Below are 21,427 nucleotides of genomic sequence, written 5' to 3' on the forward strand. Positions count from 1 at the left end.
GGACTTAATAGGTTGCTAAAAGTCAGCCGGGCGGCTTTGATAGCCGAGCAAAAGAAGGATGGCAGCCTAGAAAACATACGCTGCATTGTCAAGGAAGGTGTCGCCAAGAAAAATGCTCGCTTTGTGGAAAGAAGTGGGGTCCTGTACCGAAAGTATCTAGACCGCAGAGGAGTGGAGTTCGATCAGCTGATCGTGCCTCAGTGCTACCGTCAGGATCTGTTGCGCTTGTCGCATGGGGGTTCGTGGTCCGGACACCTAGGAGTTAAGAAAACTAAGGACCGTCTCTTGCAAGAGTACTATTGGCCAGGGTGTTTTCGGGACGCAGACCACTTTGTGAAGACATGCGACACCTGTCAGCGGGTGGGCAAACCAGGGGACAAATCGAGGGCGCCGTTGAAGTTGGTACCTATCATTACGGAGCCTTTTAGACGGCTCGTTATTGATACAGTGGGACCTCTGCCGGTAACAGCCACGGGGTACAGACACATTTTGACTGTGATCTGCCCAGCCACAAAGTTCCCTGAAGCAGTGCCGCTTAAAGAACTCAGCTCAGTTGAGATAGTCAATGCACTACTGTCCATATTTGCGCGAGTTGGTTTTCCTGCGGAAATCCAATCAGGTCAGGGCACAGTGTTTACTAGCGCTTTGACGACAGCCTTTCTCGAAAGGTGCGGGGTAAAGCTGTTACACAGCTCAGTGTACCACCCACAGTCGAATTCCGTTGAGAAGCTCCACTCCGTCATGAAGCGCGTGTTGAGAGCATTGTGGTTTGAACAACAAACTGACTGGGAGCTGTGTCTGCCTGGGGTGATGTTTGCATTGAGGACCGCGCCGCATGCGGCTACGGCGTTTTCGCCAGCTGAGCTGGTGTACGGTCGCTCGCTGCGATCTCCGCTTCGCATGCTTCGAGACGGATCACTGCCCTCTCCAATGGCTGCAGACCATCTCTTCCACAAATGGCCGCCTCCTGCGCTGGAGCCTCGCTTTGCAACAACATTCCTTTGAGGTGCGTTACAAAAAGGGGAGTCTCAACCGTAACGCCGATGGCTTAAGTCGAAGCCCCTAACGTGGGAATCAGCCTCAAAATTGTTTGTTACTGATGTTTTTCTTCCTGAGGCAGGATTTTTAACATATTGCTTTTGTGTAGTCTTTCAAAGTGATGATGTGCTTTCTAGTGCAATTTTCCGATTTGTGGACGCGTTCTGAGTGCTGCTAAACTACTGTAAGGAACTAGGCAGTAGTATAAAAGGGGAAAGAGCCTGGCAGGGCTTAGTGAGGGTTGTGCCGTGCTTGCTGACTGAGCGGTTGACTTTCGGCGTAGTTCTGACGCTTGCCGGAAACGAGAACAAAAATGTCAACTCTCCCGAAGTCACTTTGCAGTGTCCTGTGTGAACCTGAACGAGAGAACGAGGCCTTCTCTGTGCGCTGCGCTCAAGAAACGCCGAAGGACGACCGACTTCGGTTATGAGCATCATCAAGCGACATCCCTCCGGACAGCGGATGCAGTCCCCTGACCATCGGGATCTCCTTCCCCCGGCGGGGCGGTCTGTTACGTTTCGCCTACGACGCGCGGTATAGCCGGCGCGGATGCAACGGACGCCGGGGCTTCGTTCAAAGCGGCGGACATTTTGGCCCGTTCGGAGCTGCCGCAAAGCCTCCCCGCCAAGCGCGTCCAGGCGTGTTTCAGTGCCACGTGTCTTCGTGTGTGCGTGTGTGTGTGTGTGCCCACGCTTGTCAAAGCGCGGCAGCCGGGGAGAGGAGCTCCCCAAGTGTGAAGAGAGGAGGTCTGACAGGCGCCAGCTTGGCGATGCGTCACTACACTCGTCTCAACGTGTCTCTCAGTCTGTCCGTACCCGCCGTCACGTGGTCTCGTCACGAGGCCTTCCTTCTTGCCCTCAACTGCGAAAGTATAAGAGCAGCTGCCCCCGGACGCCAAGAGAGAGGCTCCGATTTCTTCTGTTGAGTAACGTGCACTCCCGTCTCTCCACTTCGGTCGACCTGACCGGCCGCTCTTTTGCGATGTTAGAATAAACAAGTTGTTCTGTTACCAGTCGACTCATGCTTTGCCAGGACCTTCGGATGCTTCCAGTTGTGCCCCAGGCCGCCAGGCCAACGCTACCCTTGGCGCTTGCGACCCAGATTCTAACAGCATGCAATAAAACTTTTCGTGGCCGTGTAACGTTCTCGAGCAATTTCGGCACTTTTACGACCTCGCTCAGCCAGCCTTTCTTTCCTGAGAAGCCGTTTTAGCGACATTCTTAACCTTCCGTTGCACGCCGCAGCGATTTTAGACAAGCCACGGGAAGCAATAGTAAGGGGGAAGCGGACTAATCGCAGACGCCGGCACCACCCTCTTCATCCGGTTATCGATTATAAGTGCACTGGCTCGGCCACATCGAATCCCTCTCCCCTTGAGCATGCTCCTCGCCTCTTATCAGCCAATCAGATAAGGCAAGCAGCTCAGTGTAGGCAATGTTATTCGTTTTTTTAAAGGAAACAAAGGGGACCTCCTATAAACGAGTAGAGCGTTTGACTGGTCTGTTTAGACAACCCTGCAGGTCACCGCCCGATGCTTGCGTCGGCGGCTACGCAAATTTAACGTCAGAAGATTGGAATAAAAATATAGTGGAATAGTTTTTTTTACCTTATAGGGCCCTATGTCTTTAATACACCAGCGTGGCCGCATTGTGGGTCCTCGTGGAACGTGGTGCAGATGTCGGAGTGGAGGCGTCGGGGTATAACAAGCAACCACTTGCGCCCGATCGAATTGTAGTTGCGGCGGTACAGCAGGTTATCCCGAATGCAGAAATGCATGGCTCGATGACGGAGCATGTGGTAGATCGGCGCTGGCGACTGGCTAGACAGGAAGTGAATAAGCGAATTAGAGCAGCCCATGGGTCTTTAGGCTGCTCTGATGGCATGTCAAAAATGTTAAGGGCGAAAGCACCGCAGGTGTAAATAGACGAGTGGACAGGACCAGAGGGCAGGGGTGACCGGGATAGAGCGTCTGCGCCCGAATGCTTTCGGCCTGAGCGATAAACAACGCGGATGCCGTACTCTTGTAGACGCAATACCCTACGAACGAGCCGACCAGTTGGATCTTGGAGCATAGGGCATGATGGTTAGTCACTACGCCAAATGGACGCCCATACACATAAGGACGAAATTTTTCAATAGCCCAAATGATGACCAGACATTCCTTCTGAGTAACCGGGTTGTTCGCCTCGGCTTTGGTAAGGGTGAGGCTAGCATACACGACAATGGACTCTTCGGAGCCATCCTTGCGTTGGACAAGAACAGCGTCGAGACCGACACCACTACCGTCCGTATGGATCTCAGTTGGAGCAGAGAGATCGAAGTGTCGCATTACTGGAGGAGAGGTAAGAACGCATCGCAGTTCTTTAAATGCGTTGTCGCACGATGGGGACAAGGCTGATAAGTCAGAACTGCCGCTGAGAATGTGCGTCAAGGGGCCGATGCTAGAGACAAAGTTACCGACGAAGCGTCGGAAATATAAGCACAGGCCGATGAAGCTGCGAAGCTCTTTCATGGTGGTTGGTTTGGGAACTCGGATACGGCTCTAGGTTTCGTGGGGTCTGGTAGGATACCGTCCTCTGAAAATACATGGCCGAGAATAGTAAGCGTGCGAATGCCTAAGTAGCATTTCTTCCAGTTTCGTTGCAGTCCTGTAGAGGAGAGGCAGGCAAGGACTTGCTCGAGGCGGCTGAGGTGCGACGCAAAGTCGGTGGAAAAAACTACATCATCATCATCATCAGCCTGGTAATGCCCACTGCAGGGCAAAGGCCTCTCCCATACTTTTCCAACTGCTCCGGTCATGTACTAATTGTGGCCATGTTGTTGCTGCAAAATTTTTAATTTCATCGGCCCACCTAACTTTCTGCCGCCCTCTGTTACGCTTTCCTTCCCTTGGAATCTATTCCGTATCTTAATGACCATCGGTTATCTTCCCTCCTCATTGCGTGTCCTGCCCATGCCCATTTCTTTTTCTTGATTTCAACTAAGATATCATTACCTCGCCTTTGTTCCCTCACCCAATCTGCTTTTTTCTTATCCCTTAACGTTACACCTATCATCTTTCTTTCCATAGCTCGTTGCGTCGTCCTCAATTTAAGTGGAACCCTTTTCGTAAGCCTCCAGGTTTCTGCCCCGTACGTGAGTACTGGTAAGAGACAGCTGTTATAAACTTTTCTCTTGAGGGATAATGGCAACCTGCTGTTCATGATCTGAGAATGCCTGCAAAACGCACCCCAGCCCATTCTTATTCTTCTGATTATTTCAGGCTCATGATCCGGATCCGCAGTCACTACCTGTCCTAAGCAAATGTATTCTCTTACCACTTCCAGTGCCTCACTACCTATTGTAAACTGCTGTTCCCTTCCGAGACTGTTAAGCATTACTTTAGTTTTCTGCAGATTAATTTTTAGACCCACCCTTCGGCTTTGCCTCTCCAGGTCACTGAGCATGCATTGCATTGTGGAAAAAACCACAATGTCATATAAATACCAGAGGCATGTTTTCCACTTCAGCCCTCGAAGAATGGTGTCCATCATTCGCTCGAAAGAGGCAGGTGCGTTGCAGAAGCCGAACGGCATGACGGTAAATCCATATAACCCCTCACTTGTTACAAAGGCTGTCGTTTGGCGATCGGCCTCTGATGTTGGCACTTGCGAGTACCCGGAGCGCAAATCCAGCGAGAAAAAGAATTCCGCTCCCTGCGTCGATGTGTGGCAGAGGATAGACATTTTTGCGCGTTCTTCGGTTAAGGCGGCGATAGTCGACGTAGAACCGAATGGAGCCATGTTTTTTTTTTTTTTAAGGAGGACGACCGGAGATGCCCAGGGACTGTTAGAAGGCTGGTTGATGCCACACTCCAGCATGTCGTCAACGTGCTGGCCGATGATCCGGCGATCAGCGGCCGACACACGATACGGACGCTGGCGCAATGTTGTTTGTCGACCGGTGTCGATATTGTGAACGACTGCGGACGCTCGGCCCGAGGATGACTGGTCAATGTCAAATGAGGCACGAAAACGCTGTATGAGCTTGATGATTTCTGTGTGCTGCGCAAGTTTGAGTGCTGAGTCGACGGCACTAGCGAAGACATCTACAGGGCCACCAAACATGGTGGCCTGGAGAACGTTATGGAAAGCTTCATAGGTACCCAGGCACTCACCGCAGAATAGGGATGATGGACAGGCGGACGGATTGCGCACGTAAAGGGCAGCAGAACCGTCGCAAAAAGTGAAGACAACAAACGGAAACACAAAGTTCCGGCGGCGCGCACAAGTGGCCGACGGCGTAAACAGAACAGATGAGTTCGCAACAGAGTTACATGACACAGGGACCAGAGCGGCGGAGAACGGTGCGATATCAATGTCAGAGGCGGCAACAACTTTATGGAAATAATGGGCGTCAGTGTCAAAGCACGGCACTGATAACGTAAGTTCGGCACGAGCGCAGTCGATAAGAGCTTGATTGACTGAGAGTTTCTTTTTTAGCAGTGCTAGTTCTAGGTTTGTAGCGGTAGGCTGAAACAGGTCGGTGCTATAAGATGATGAGGATCATGATGCCTTTGAATTTGGCGCATACTGTTGTGCCATTACCACCAGCCCGGATTCCGGATCTACAAGATGCAAAATTTATCCTGCGAGCGCCCTTTGGACAAACCCGGGGCCGCGCCGAAAGGCACAGCGCCCTAATTCTCCCTTGACAAGTCAAGATGTTGAGCCGTCAGGCAGCAGTGTCCTGCGGAGAAGTGTCGGCGAGCGACATGTCCAACGTGCCACCAAGTGCCAGACAGCCCGGCGCCGTACCTCCCTTTGTCGGGAGGTCACCGCGCCCGCCAACTTTGAACGGGGTGGCCAGCGCGGTCGCTGGTTGGACCTCTCGGACGACTGTCGAGTGCTGGCTTTGTATTGGGCCGTTTGAGTGACAGTGGTTTCTCGGGCTATTATAAGTCGCGACGCGACCGCCTGGAAAACCAGATCCGCCGACCCACCGGGAGCTGAGTGCCGCTCTCGACTGAAGTGAGATGTGTCACGCGTTTTCGCCGGACGTCGCCGTGCGGGAACAGTCGCGTTTGCTGTGAGCTCTCGGCCCCAGTGCTGATCCGATCATGTCCTGTATAATGACCTGTATATAGTGTATAAAGTCCCTTTTGTTATTCTCACCGACGCCTGACTCGGAGTCTTCGCTACGAACGCTCTGTCACGAAACGGGTGACGAGCGCTACGAGACCACCTCAAAGTCGTAATAGTGGTGGCACCGGTGCAAAGTCGTAACAGTGGTGGCAGCGGTGGGATGTCGTAACAATACCGACTCTCGCGGATTGGCCAAGAGTCGGGCAGACTTTGCTTATGTGTTCAGGTAATGAATTTAAAAATATATAATTTCGTTGCATAAACTGAAGTGAGGAAAATTTAAAACAGCTCAGTAGACTGTCGTTCAATCAAAAGAAAAGAATTATATATATTATTAATGAGGCAAAAATGAGGAATGAAAAGAATAATACGGTCAAAATGAAATAAATTTGATTGAATAGGGAATTTTTCTAAGGCGATGCACACATTCCTGTGTGAGTGCCCAAGCAGAGACGCTTTGAAAGACAGCAGTACTGGAGTGTTCGATGGCAGGCCGAGCTGTCGCACTGTAATTTCTTATGTCATTTTTCTAAGTGAGGCGAAACCACTGAGTATTGTTCGATCATCTCTAATGAGTTGCAAAAATGGCACAAAGGGGCTATGGCCAGACCAGATCGGTGCGTGTATAAATTTAGAGATGAGACTCGACAACGCAGTCTCGTTAATTTGACTTCGGTGTGTCTTGTTATGCAAAATTTCCTGTTTCAAGAGAATTGTAAGTGGTGTAGTTCCTACAATGATTTAGGATTTGATTTTGATGCTAAAAGGAAACTATCTTCTAAACCTGACAGACATGATAAAACCCGTCGTTGGAAGAAGAGTAAGCACCGGGCCGCTGATAGAAGCCTTGGCCAAGCTGTCTGCCACTTCATAAATATGCCTTTCTGCCCAGGTACCCATATTAATTGTAAACTCCGCAAATGACTTGGAGCCAGTGAGTACAAAATTTTGAACATATGCGACTCGCCAGAAGCAGTAGGTTTGGTGCACAGCGACAAAGAATCTGTAATTATTACCGCGGTTGTCCTGGAAGATTGTAGCTTACGCAAAGCTAGGACAACAGCTAGGAATTCCGCGAAGTATATTGAAGTGAAATCGGGAAGCCGAATTGAAAAAGATCAATCCAATGATAATGAAAAAATTGCTACTCAGGCCAGTTCCTCACTCTGCGAAGCATCTGTTGCTATAATTACGTTAGTGCTGAGCTGATTCAAGTGATCCTGGAGTAAGCCCTTAAGAATATGCGAGGGAAGCTGCTATCCATTATTTGGGTATAAGTCATCATAAGTAATAATCAATGAGTTTGAGATGCTGTTTACCGTGATTACATCATTTATAGTCACATCGCTATAGGTATAGTTACATTTATAGTTACATCTATAGTTACATCATTTATAGTTACATTGACCAGCATCAAGCCCTCTGCCCAGTGCCTTCAGTACAATATATATACATCTTAAGAACAGGATGTCAGCCCTTGCAATTGTAGGTTAGGGCAGTGCGTAGTAAAGTAAGGACTGCGATTTTGTAGCGATACTTACCACTCGATTCTATGCCACGCTTGTCGCCCCCCGCTAACGGCCGGCTATTCCAGTATGTAACATGGGCCGGGACGTCGGTCAGACCACTAACGAATAGCGAAAAGGAATAGCATCGCTACAAGATCGCGGCCTAGCTTCCAGAACGCTTTCCATGTGCTCAGTGTATTTTTTTATCGGACGCTCTATGTTTTACTAGATATTTGAGTTTTCTTGTGGATTGTCCTGGTAGTCTGTTAGTTGCTGCTAATTTCGTTCCTTCCTAAAATTTTACTTGTTTCAAAATGGCAGTGTAAACTCGTGAGATATAACGAAGAGACATTTGTACAACCAGACGCATATTGATGCAGCTGGCTGTGTGAGGATCTTTGCAATTCCACATGATACTGGTAAATCTCAAATGTTCAGCTTCACAGCACAATAAATTAAACATTTCTTCCTGTTGAAGGATATGCGGATTCTGGAGGCATCCCTTCATCCCGCAGGAACCTGCTCCTGTGCTGGAAGCTGGACAGAACAACGATAAAGCACCTGATATGTGTCTTTCACAAAGGTGGGTCAAAACTGGCGCTACCTTGCGAGTTGTAGGATACATTTGAGTAATATGCAATTATGTTACTGTATTGCCATCTTCAGCGTTTCTATAAAAAAAATTATGGAGTTTTACGTGCCAAAACATTATGAGGTGCGCCGTAGTGGAGGACTTCGGAAATTTCGACCACCTGGGGTTCTTTAACGTGCACCTAAATCTAAGTACACAGGTGTTTTCGCATTTCGTCCCCATCGAAATGCGGCCACCGTGGCCGGGATTCGATCCCGTGACCTCGTGCTCAGCAGCCCAACACCATAGCCACTGAGCAACCACGGCGGGTAGCGTTTCTATGGCTGAGGAAAAACGTTATATTTTGGTAGAGTGCCCACAGTTTATTTAACTTCCCTAACGTAGCCTCCTCTGAGTTAAATATAATTGGAGGCATGAGTAGTTATGCGTGATATACTCCATATAGACTCAGTATTATTCTAGCCAAATGGCCATTTTTAAGGACCGCGAATTGAGGTTTCGTGCTGTGAATAATGTGGTCTAGAGCGTCTAGAAAAATGTGTTCTACCGCCTAGAGTCATCGTTAATGCAAAAAGGGCCTTAAGCCATGCCTTTGCAAAAAAGTTGTATCATCAAGAGTTTCGCGGAAGTCTCTGTGGTCGGTGTGAAACATGACAAAAAAGACATACACCACCCAAATACAACATTAAAAGCAATACATTTCGGCTTCCATACGGAAGCCTTGTTCACAGTGGGAAAAAGAAAGTAGAAGTGCATATTTAAGTAGGTTTTAGCATAAGATGGGGGAGGGTTCCTTAGTTTCAATGGAGCGTGTGTTCTTTTAATTGTATCTCTAGGGACTCCGGGTACAGGCATGGCTTCCAGTTTCTTTCCTGGCCGTTTATGCTAGAGTTCATCCAATCACTATTGTATTTAGTCGTTGCAGCATGCTCTGCCAAAGCATCTGATGCCACTTTTTCTTATCCACATCGTTCTGATGTTGGCGTAGCCGTTATTTAAATCTGCCCATCCCCCGAATGTAGACAGCATTCATTTACACATGTTGTGTTTTAAAGCTCAGAATTCATATGAGTACAATTTTAATACGGTTTGTTACTGGAACGGTTGTCTTGTTGGTGTAGCATGGTTTGTCTCTGGGATTACTCTCTTGTTTGTTTAGCTTCTTGCCGGGTTCTTATGGATTTGATCTTGTACACAATAAGATCTTACAAACACACCATTCATATACATGGTAAAAAGGTTTACAACAGAGAGAACATGTATGCATGGGCACATATATGTGTCAATAAAATACTCGAGTCTGATTTCTTCCTACAGAAAAGAAAGTTATGGCTCCTCGAGAGCATGGCTGCTTGCGCTAATGAAACTCCCAGCCAAGGTTTTCTGTAATCACTATTTTTCACATCTAAATGCTTATGTGGCATGTACAAACCGCTAGCTTCAATTTCTCATTTGGATAAGCTGCCTAAAGTTTAGTTTTTGGTAATAATTGCAATAATAAACTAATTTCACCTGTCTTCTAATGACTAAGAAAGCCATGCTTCTGCCTTGACAAGCCCATTATGAAATTAGTTTGTTGAGGCCCAATATACGAGGCCTTCTTAATTGTAGCTACCAGTAAGTTTTAACGACTACGCTAACTATGAAAATGCTGCTTCTGAATCTGGTTAATTCACTTTGTCAGACAAGATCTTTACACCCGAGTGCACTCAGTAAATTGAAAGCTGCATGTCTGCAAGGGGAAGTCATACAATTGTATTCGAAGACAAGTGCATCTTCCTTGACACTTCTCGAGCACTTGTGCATCACTAATCAAGCTCAGCTTGACCCTTGGTCCACTACTCAATCAGGCTTGAAGCTTTCGGTGTCTGCTAATCACAAGAACCGCACCAGATCTCACTCTGTGTCAAAGGGTGGCACTCATCTAGGCAAACGCATGTCTTTCTTTTGCATTGAAGCTTCCAATACTTTCAAGTCTCAGATGAAAGTACACAGCTCAGCCCAATGCATGCATGGTATATGTAGGGCTGTTTTGTTCTGAATAAGCAAGAAGCAGCTACTGCCGTTTTTGCAAACTTTACCCCATTTCCTAACCACTCCTTGATCAAAAGTGTATAAAATGAATCTGTCACTTATATTGTTTCACAGGTAGACATCGGTGCCTGTACCATATGTCATGGCGCTGTTTGGCCATAACTGGCCCTTGTGCCATTAAAAATCCCGTATCATCACATCGGTGACGGTGTATATGTCGAGAAGGGCCTGCTAGATAGACGTCGCCTGGATGTTAACAATTCAGGCTTGCAGTTCGCGGGGGGTCCCCTTAAAGCTCTTTTTTACAAAAGAAGAGGTTGAAGAGAGGTTCTTTTTTGGGCGGCTGTCAAATGCCTTCCACAGAAGGAGCCGTTGGATTCGAAGAAGGTCAACGCCATGCTCAGTACGTGTGTGACAAAGAAGTATTCTAATATTCTTTGTGCGGTTTTCAAGAAAACTCTTTTCATGACAATTTAAGTGCTATCATAGGGTAGTGCTTTCTTTCTTTGAAAATAGCTGTTAACCTGATTATAATAACATATTATAATACAAGCTTTTCCAACATAACTAGAAAACTGTCATTATGTTGGCATATGCATTTTTGTGATACAGGCCCTGGTCATTTGAATGCACTGATAATACAAAGTCCTGTCTTGTGTAAACCTAACATGTTTAGTAACAAGCTCACTTTGACAATGTCTGCCTGCACAGTAAAGGCATTTTATAATCTTGCTGTAGAACGTCCATAATTCCTGTTCAACTACTTACATGTTCCTTGTATCATTTCTTGGTTCTTAAGTGCCACACATAAGTCAACTCGTCTATGTATACCTGTGCCAAAGCAAAGCTGCGACACAGTTTCGACTGGCACCTTGCCATTCCTAAGATAATTCACACACACGAAACTTCCATGCACTGGTCACGATATGAATATGGAAGTTCATTAAACCGAAGTTGATTTGCAGCTTTTGTTTGTAGATGACAATTGGTATGATAGAGCTTATGTGTCGTGCATCTGTTGGTGTCGCGCACATCCATCACGCTGCGAGCTATAATGCACTAATTCAGCCATTTCATGCACTTTAGAACGACTTTGCACAAAACAGGTTGAGATGTTTAGAGCTCACAGGGTTGAGAACTTGCGTCTTGTGCACTTCCTTTCTCAGAAACGGATGCATGGTGTGTTGCATTTTCACTGTAAGGAAACCAATATCTTGCCTTTTTTTCTCTTTTCTAGACTACATAATGCGCGTACTTCCAGGGCACCTGAAGAACTCGTTGTCGTCATTACTAACTAGCCCGGGGATATTAGATGGATGTGTTCAAGCACACATATAAACCTGTCTTCTTCAGTTGCATGCCACATCGAGCCACTTGGCAACGTGTGACACCTGCCTTTGTTTAGTGCCTGCTTATATGAGCGATACAATTCCTGTACGTAGTCACCATATACCTTACGATGGCCAGCATTCTAAAGTTTCTTGACAAATGTCAAGCTAATTGAAGCTGCATCATTATGGACATTAAGTAGCTTTGGTGAAAGCTTGCATGCTATTTACTAAATAATTACAGCCGTCATTTGAATGGTATATATTTCTTTTTGAAACGGCAACACGTGTGCGTTACACAGAGCGTCAATATAGCGCTCAGTGAAGTCCGACAAGGAGTTCTTGGACAGTTTCAAACAGGTTTTTAGGAAGTACATAAAATTTTATTGAGGGGATAATAAAAACGCTTGTAGATGTTTTCGACATATCCGTGGCCAATAGTTCACAGGATGTTACTAGCAAGTTCTTAGGATGTATAACGGCGGTTAATAAATAGTCGCTTCACAGTTGACACGTTCTACCAACACAAGGTAATCAGCAATCAGTAAGAATTCAATCGTCATTTTATATGTATATTTATATATAGATATTATATCTACCTATAATAGCAGGTAGGAGGTTACTAGGAAGTTGTTAGGGTGTTTAAAGACAGTTTATTCAAGGTTACTAAAAAATTTTGTATGAGTCAGTCGATGCGCAAGACGCAGGCACTTGCTGCTGTGCTTACGTAGGTGTTTTTCTAACCTTCCATGGTGGGCGCAGTACATCTAACACCGCAGCGTCCTAATTCAAAAGACGTTACTAGAAACCTTTATTTTACGCTCTCGCTTATTGTTCTTGGCAGTGTCCTTCCTGCATTTCTCTCCTGCGCGAGTCCATTCGATGTGGTTCCCTGTTTGCGAAATAAGGTGAGCTGTATCTTACAGGACTACCTGTGCAGATATAGCTTCTTTCATTTCTCTTTTGCGGGTTTACGCACCTTTATGGCGAACGGTTGGGATTATAAACGTTTGTACTAGTCAAGGTACCCCCCCCCTCCTCATTTGCATGGAAAAGTTACGTTGGGTTGTCCCCTTCCCGGCCGAAGAAAATCCTGGGTACGTGCCTGTCGCGTGTAATGGTTGAAACGTCGAGCTATATTGTGGAGGACCCTTGTTCGATCGATCCCATCATCGGACATATACGGTTTCATTTTATGTTTTTTTTTTTCATTAAAGAGGGCCTAAAAAGAGGAGAGACAAGAATCTTCTTCTTCTTCAAAGCATCTGGTATGAAGCAAAAGCGGCGTTTTTATGAATGCGACAGTACAGCGTATCGCATTTCCCAGCGTATTGCGGTAACACAATGAGGATGCGCTTACACGTGGCGCATGCCCAACCCTCCAAAGCAAGCAAGCCGAAACGAGTGTGTTCGCCGTTGACCGGAGGAGAGCACACGCCGGCAGCGGCCCCACTTATTCTCTCTCCCACGGCTCAATACGACAGCGTTTACGTGCATTGCCGTGAGTCGACTTACCCGCCTCCGTCTGCCCTCATCTGGCACATTAATGCGACTCGCCTTCACTTAGCATTACTACCCTATCTGTGGATACAATTCTCTAGGAATGCGATCCGCGAGCTGTCGAATTCATATAAACAGTAGTAACCAAGAATGCTTTGGATAAAAAGCAAGGCAGTCAGGTAGGGGCCGCAATGGCTGGCCATGTTCCGGAAAGGCATTGTGGGAAGAATAGGAGAAGTCCTTGCTGCTAAGTCCAATGCTGAAGATTCCTTCGGATCAACTGCTATTGCAATTCATCTGATAAATTTCCACTGGGGAGCGTTGTTCAGATAGTGGTCTATAACCAAGGAAACAATGCAATCACTACAGCGTTGGTCGGACTCGAACTGCACGCAGATTACTGAAAGAGTAACTAAAACAGTAATGTTCAGGCCCAAAAATTAGGTAGTACCTCCACACCAAGCATCACCATCAGCAGCAGGAGAAGCTTATTTTATGTCCACTGCAGGACGCTCTATTTTATGTCCCCTGCAGGAGGAAGGCGCCAACCGGTTTCAGCTATCGATTTCAACGGATTTCAACAAACGCCTGTGAATTTTTTTAATTTCATCACCTCACCCAGTCTTCTGCCGCTCTCGACTGCGTTTCCCTCCTGTTGGAACCCATTCTGTAACCCAATAGACCATCGCTTATCTAACATGCACATTACATGATCTGCCCAGCTCCATTTTTTTCTCTTAATGTCAATTTGAATACCGGCTATCCCTATTTGCTCTATGATTCGCACCACTCTCTTCCTGTCTATCAATGTTGTGCCCAACATTCTTCGTTTCATAGCTCTTTGCACGACCCTTAACTTGCTTTCGAGCTTCTTTTCAGGCTCCAAGTTTCTGCTCCATATGTTAGCACCGGTAGAATGCATTGAATGTACACCTTTCTTTTTAATGATAAAGGTAAGCTCCCACTCAGGATCCGACAATTTCATGCCGTATGCGCTAAAACCCATTTTTATTTTTCTGTAAATTTTCTTCTCATAATCATGGTCCGCTGTCAGTAAGCCTACTCTTTCACAGACTCTAGAGGCTGACTGGCGAGCCTAAAATCTTCTTCCTTTGCCCAGCTTTTTATCATTATCTTTGCCTTCTGCATACTTATCTTCAATCCCACTCTCACACTCTTTCTGTTAATATTCTCAATCATTTGTTGTAACTCGTCCCCAGTGTTGCTGAACACGACAATGTCATCTGCAAATCGAAGTTTGCTGCGATAATCGCCGTTGATCCTCACTCCTAAGCCTTCGCAGTTTAATAGGTTGAACGCTTTTTCCAAGCACGCTGTGAATAGCACTGGAGAGATTGTGTTTGTTTGTGTTACCAATTTCTTTATAGGTATCTTCCTATTTGTGGAGGATTAAGGTTACAATAGGGAGCGAGGCACTGGAAGTGGTAAGGGAATACATCTACTTAAGAATAAGATTAAGCATACAGATGTCCCCTCCTCTAAAGTTTGCCGAACGTTCATCATAACTCGGTCTGTCCGCAACGCTACGATGCGGGACGTTGAGACATCGTCTGATTCGTGCACACTTCGGAGCACCTGACTTCCCTGATCGTGAGACGTGTAATAAATGCGGTAAAGCAGGGCTCGTCGCAACACATTTGTAGCATAACACCAGTGTAAACGGCGGTAAACTATATGCATGGGTGCCAGACGCACAAGCTTTCTATGCTGACAGCGGCGCCAGATCATGTATAGCCCAGCGAGCCGAAGCATGCTATCTTGAGGGCAACCTTACATGGTCACGATGCTCTCTAACCAGCGTTTTTATCGAGGCAGAGAGCATCGTGACCATGTAAGGTTGCCCTCAAGATAGCATGCTTCGGCTCGCTGGGCTATACATGATCTGGCGCTGCTGTCAGCATAGAAAGCTTGTGCGTCTGGCACCCATGCATATAGTTTACCGCCGTTTACACTGGTGTTATGCTTCAAATGTGTTGCGACGAGCCCTGCTTTACCGCATTTATTACACGTCTCACGATCAGGGAAGTCAGGTGCTCCGAAGTGTTCACGAATCAGACGATGTCTCAACGTCCCGCATCGTAGTAGCGTTGCGGACAGACCGAGTTATGATGAACGTTCGGCAAACTTTAGTGGAGGGGACATCTGTATGCTTAATCTGCCTGAGGGCCCTGACGCGATACCTTCTATCGCCCCTTTCATGTAGCATCATCCGAGCGTTTAGGTTTGCTTTTGGGCTACGTTACCTCACACTGTCAGGAGCCAGTTAGACTGAGACTGGAGGAGAGGGAAAGAGACGTTACGCCTTCAGCCGTCACCACAAATTACAACGCGTTGACTGCTGTGGACACTTATTTATTGCGCTGTTCGGAGTCATCAAGAAAAGGAACTGAAAACCCGGAGACGCCCAGCTCCTGCTTTCGTGAGGTGACCTTGCGTTCCCATCCCAGGGCCGGCATGTCGTGGACAGGTGCAGCCCTGGCGGGCAAGCTACGTCGACTAGCTTCTCTCGGTGCCTTGAGCTTAAGGACGGTGGGAGGACCCTCCAGGGGGCAGGGTTCGTTCCGACAGCGGCGGTTCGCTGTCTCATATGTAAGGACGGAAGGGAGACCGGCGAGCGTCTTCTGCGGCCGTGTGCAGCCATGAGTGCCTCGCTGCGGCTAAGCCGGTCTCGGGTGCCTGCGGAAAAGAATGCGAGGCAATGTTTCTGATATTCGATATACAGGTCACTTGATAAAGCAAACCCGGTGGATTACAAGCAGTAGAAGCAACCCACCGGGAGTGCTCAAAATCTATTCAATGCTGCTGATCACGAGCTTACAAGCTACCGGCCGTCGCGGTCGCATTCCGATTGCGGTGGAATGCAAAAAAATGTTCATGATGCACGACAAGAAACATCCATTGGTAAACAAAAGAAAAACAATTATGACTACTTGATTTCAGAACCAAACTAGGTTACTGTGGAACCTACCGCCGTTGAGTGCCTTCAAAACAGTGAAAGTAGTCACTAGTAGGTTTGCAAGTATAATGGCACTGAAATGTTTTCTTCACAAATAGGAGAGTACATTTCGGGTACATGGACCAAAAGGCAAAAAAATAATTAGCAGCACAGCTAAGGTAACGCGAAAACTATTTAAAGTTGAAACACGGTTACCTACATATTTGAATGTTTGAGGGAGGGTAAACGTACAAAGGCGCAATAAGATTTTCACAGGCGTTCCAGCGTATTCCTTTTTTATAACAATATATTTATTTTTATGCTGTTGAAGCGATGTCATCTGAGTGGTCTCTGGTAGGCTGAAAGTGCGTTGAACAGAAACAGTCCCATACCTAAACTATACCTATACCTAAAGAAACAATAATATTGCACTAGAAAGTGGTAATGAAATTTACTTGCAAGAAAATAGTGTAAAGTAGGCTTGACGATTGCAAAACGATATAGAGGGTGGTGCAATTAATGTTGGAGATAACCCGCTTACCACTAATAAACATTTAATTTTTCTGGTCGGGAAAAGTATTACATGTATGTGCACCACTAAGTGACTACAACTGTGAGCCACATCATAAGAAGCCAACAAACACTGCCACCAAGGACAGCATAGGGGAAATTACTTGTGCTTAATAAATGAAATAAAGAAACGATAAATTAAAGGTAATTAAAGTGGATGAAAACCCACAACCGTCGCATGCGAGGGTTGTGGGTTCGATTTCGACCTGCGGCAAGTTGTTTTTTCATCCACTTTAATTACCTATAATTTATCGTTTCTTTATTTCATTTATTAAGCACAAGTAATTTCCCCTATGTTGTCCTTGGTGCCAGTGTTTGTTGGCTTCTTATGATGTGACTAATAAAAATCAGACCCCTCGGTTAACCCCCTTTCTTCTCGTTTATTAGAAATGGGAGCGAAATTATAAGATTTGTACTTAACTACAATGCCACTAAGCCGACGCGAAATGTTGCGAATGAGTCGTGATCGTGCTTCATTTAAAAAGCTGCGTAGACTCTCATTGCGGCGATCGCGCTGTTATTGGAATCAGCGTTACAACTGTTAGTAGAAGCTATATATATTGAAAGAGCGTAGGTTTGGGCATGTTGGTATTCCATAACATTTAGGTTTTTAGCGCACAAAAAGGGACGAGAGACAGAGGTACGACGCGGACACAGCGCTAAATTCCAACAATTGTTTTATTCTACGAAGCGGTACACATATATATAGGTAACAGACAACAGCGTACGCATGCGCATATGTACTGGTTTCTAATCAAATGAGACAGCAACAAGACATGTGTAATGGAAAGTTAAGATGACATCGAAGATGAAACAGTGACCATGCATGGGCAAAACATTTTTTTGTAATTGCAAGATTAAAATGCCATCTACATCAAGCCACCCTCTGGGACACGTGTAAAAAATCGAATTTTTTGAAAGATCGATTGAAGGCGCGCTACCACAAGCGTTCCTCGATCTAGCGATCTTCGCCGCTTCAATAACCTCACGTGTTGTTTGCGTTGGGCTTCTTCCTATCACAGTGCACTGATTGTGAATGGGACTGCACCCATGCTTTCTGCTGTGAAAAGCCAGATAGCCCACTCCTCCAGTTCCCACATTATTTGCGTGTTCACGCAACCTATCATTCACGCATCTTCCCGTTTGGCCGATGTATTTTTTGCCGCACACAATATCGTGTATGAACTGCCCCTGTCGTGCGGCAATACATCGGCCAAACGCGAAGGTGCGAGCACCCTCCGGAGTTTTCCGCGCGTGGCTGAACACCCACCGGGCGATGCCGATGCCGCTCCCTCCCCCCCCCCCCCCCCCACACACACCTTAAGTGCCATTACCAGAGCTTTGTCACCCGCGTCATTTAAGGTTTCTATTGACTTTCTTAGACCATCTCACTTAAAATTTTATTGGCGCTTATAGCTTACTGCATCATTGTTGGCACGAACGTGCACAGGTATTAATCCATACTTTTTGCTTTATTTCTGGAAATCCTGACAATAGCAGGACACGTGCATTAGAAGTACTGGCGGCGGCTGCGTCGTCCATATTTTGTCACTTACTCATTTTGTTTTAAATTTATACTGTAAACACCATGCACATACACAATACACATAAAGATACGCACAGGACAGAGTTTATTATATTTTTCAAAGAGATCGATGTAGCCAATAAAAATGATTTCTGAACATATGGATCGCCTAGTCCCGGAGAATGAATTTATTGCGATATGCTCACCACACTTCGATTTGCTTTGCGTGCTTTTTGGACCATGAAAAGAAAGACAACCTATAGACTTCAGCGACCCCTTTGGTAGAGTCTTATCAATGGCGTGTGAAATTCAGACGCCATAGCACTAAGCAATGCTAACGGCTAACAAAAAAAACATTTCTAAATATCTACACCACTTATTAAGGATGGAAACATGGTCACTTGCATGCAAAGATGATAAATATATACAGGGTGTCCCATTTAACTATCGTGCACCGAGATTAAAAAAGAGAGCAACTCGAAGAAAACCTTGCGTATATTGTTTACAGTACAGTGGAGTAGCTGCCACTAATTTTTCGTTGCTGAAATTTAATTAGGTAATTGTATGTAATTATTTAAGTCGCGACGTACTAACCTAATTATCAAAGTGTCAATGAGGCACTTGAAGGCACAGCCAAGGGACATCTAACTGCCTTATTTTCAGCGATGAACTAATTGCGTACTAATTTTTTCCGACTGATAAATGAACCCCACGAAATATGGAAATACTACGTGACTGAGCTCCCAGCCGAATCAAAGAGCAGCGCCCTCCGACAAACTCCCTCTAAGTTACCCAGAACGAGATAGAGGAAATAAGGAAAAGCGTCATGATCGAGCTGGTGCCTTATTTGCCGCGCCCCGGCCGAAGTAACATGTCGCGTTTGGTGTTTATTGGAAGCAAGCTGTGATAGCTGTTGTGTTAGCTTAGATAAAGTGCATGAATGCTTTTTTTTTCCACAAAACCTATCACCACGAAAGCGAAATGACCACGTCAGTGCAAAGGTTTAAAGGTGCATTTTGTATCGTCGCAGTCGCCATTTCTTCCTCTAATGAGCAGAATGTAAACATGATCCCTGCCTTGGCATCTGCAAATGGCAACAAGAGGAAGGCCGCCAATATATATATATATCAATCATGGAAATGTGGCGGTAGACCAAAGGCATCGACTATCATAAGAAATTATGAAAACCTGAGACAAACCGGCAGCTTCAAGAAACAGCGGCGGAGGACTCCATCTTTGAGTCCCAGCCTACGCACGGATGTTCTGGCATTTATGGCCTCAAGCGCTAATGCCAGCGTGCGAGATGTGGCTGCCCAGGCACCAACTTCCAAGTCATCAGTTTGGAGGATTCTAAATGACGGTCTTTCACCAGTACCCCCTTAATCAGCACCAGTGCTTGGAGGATAGGGAACTGTAAGATCGTCTAATTATCACGAATTGGGTCCTCAGAAAAGCCGATTAGTCACCGGACTTTTTAAGCAACATCTTGCGCACGAATGAAGCCAATTTTTGCAGACCAGATAAACTAAACATAACGCACACTTTTGAAGTGATTCAAATCCACACTGGGTAAAGCGCAATCCGCACCAGTACCAGTGGTCGTTGAATGTGAGGTGCGAAATTTGCGCCGGTGCTATAATCGGTTCCATCTTCTTCGATCACACATTAACTGGATAGGGTTTCGTGGCCAAAATCCTCGAAGGAGTGGTGGATGAGTTTTTCAGCGAAGTCCCACTGTCACCTCTTCCACTTGTGTGGCATCAGCAAGATAGGGCACCCATACACAGCAGCCGCCGAGCACGAAACTGGCTGGATGCGGCTTTTTATACGCAATAGATGGAAGGGACGAACCTGTAATTTGGCCAGGTAGGTCACCTGAGCTCTCTCTAGTAGTCAGATTAGTTCGAGGCAAGGATAACGGATATCTGCCGTATAATTCTCGCATAGGTCATCAAGGAAGCCACTGAAGATGTGATAAATTGGACACAGTACTGGGCATCTGCAAAAGGAGACCTATTTGAGCATGTTCTCTAGGCAGCAGCTGCAGTACAACGGAGCTTACGAATTCAAAGATAATACGGGCACGCTGAAATCTGATGTTTTCTTTCATTCTTTTTTGTGCAGACATCGTGATTGCCAATTCGGCTCATTTAGAAATGGTATATTTACTTTCTTGAAGACACCGGTTCCGCCTTTACACGTTGGTCACTTCCCGATCTGTTTATTTCGCTTTTATTTTTTAACATGAACCTGTTCTTGCAGCACGTATACCACTTTCATATAAAATAAAATGGTCACTTTAATTTGGCTTTAGTCCTAAACAAATTTCCGGAGGAAGATATACCTTCGAGCGCACTCTTTCGATGCGGTACGAGCAATGCCGGGGTTTTGAAACATTTTGAGCCTATTGCATTGCTTTTCGCACTTCGTGCGTAGTCAGCGCGGCGCTTCGGCCGCGTTATCAAGGGGCTTTTGTTATCAATGTGATCAGTCGGCCTTGAGAGACGGATAATAAATGTAACGTAGAAATGAGCGGAAGGAATAGCTGGCGAAACGCAGAACCTGCTGTTAGTGCTCCTTCCGCACCATTATCAAGGTTATGAGCTACCTCTTCGGGTTCGCGACAGGCAGCGCAGTTGTTTTTAAACAGCTTATTTGAGGCCGCTGCTTTACCATGCGGGCGGGAGCGCACTCACGTGGTTATTTTGATACTTCGTGAGGTTTCTTTGCCACTCGGAAAAAATTGTACGCAATTAGTACGTCGCTGAAAACACCGCATTTAGATGTCATTTTGGGTGCCTACAAATGCCTCAATGATACTTTAGGACAGTACTTTTCGAGTTAGATAATTAATGACAATTACATAAATAAATCTCGAATAAGGCGCGAGAATACAAGTGTAGTACACACCGTTTTGTCAAATCATTTTTCCACAAAATGTGACAGACTAAAATTTTTTACCCGAGGAATGTGTTTCAATATCTGATAATCACGATTTTTATTTCCGTGTGTGCTTGTGACAACGCATCACTGTCCTAATTTTGATTTGATTTTCTGTTGCACTTGAAAATGTTCACGTATTCTGTGCTCCCACCTTGATGTTACCTTAATTTACACATTCTTCGCTTATTTCTGCGCACGATTTATTACTGACCCCCCTGCGATAATACCTTCGAGGTGATGCAGGCATTCTGTAAAGAAATAAATAATAAATAAATAAATAAATCTCATTAACGAAATAGTTACCGGCGGC

At 45.9% G+C, this 21,427-nt stretch overlaps 1 protein-coding gene across 7 annotated transcripts in view; it reads right to left on the reverse strand.

Moving 5' to 3' along the window:
* Window positions 1-15,480: 15,480 nt before the first annotated feature.
* LOC126523458 (solute carrier family 41 member 1-like) overlaps window positions 15,481-21,427 on the reverse strand; it is a 440,647-nt gene continuing 434,700 nt past the window's right edge. For all 7 annotated transcript variants that reach the window (XM_050172069.3, XM_050172067.3, XM_072288873.1 and 4 more), the window contains one exon: window positions 15,481-15,820. The gene's annotated coding sequence lies outside the window, so the exon portion shown is untranslated. The remainder of the gene's footprint in view (window positions 15,821-21,427) is intronic.

The sequence above is a fragment of the Dermacentor andersoni genome, chromosome 6 (genome assembly GCF_023375885.2).
Source record: "Dermacentor andersoni chromosome 6, qqDerAnde1_hic_scaffold, whole genome shotgun sequence".
Classification (NCBI taxonomy): domain Eukaryota; kingdom Metazoa; phylum Arthropoda; class Arachnida; order Ixodida; family Ixodidae; genus Dermacentor; species Dermacentor andersoni.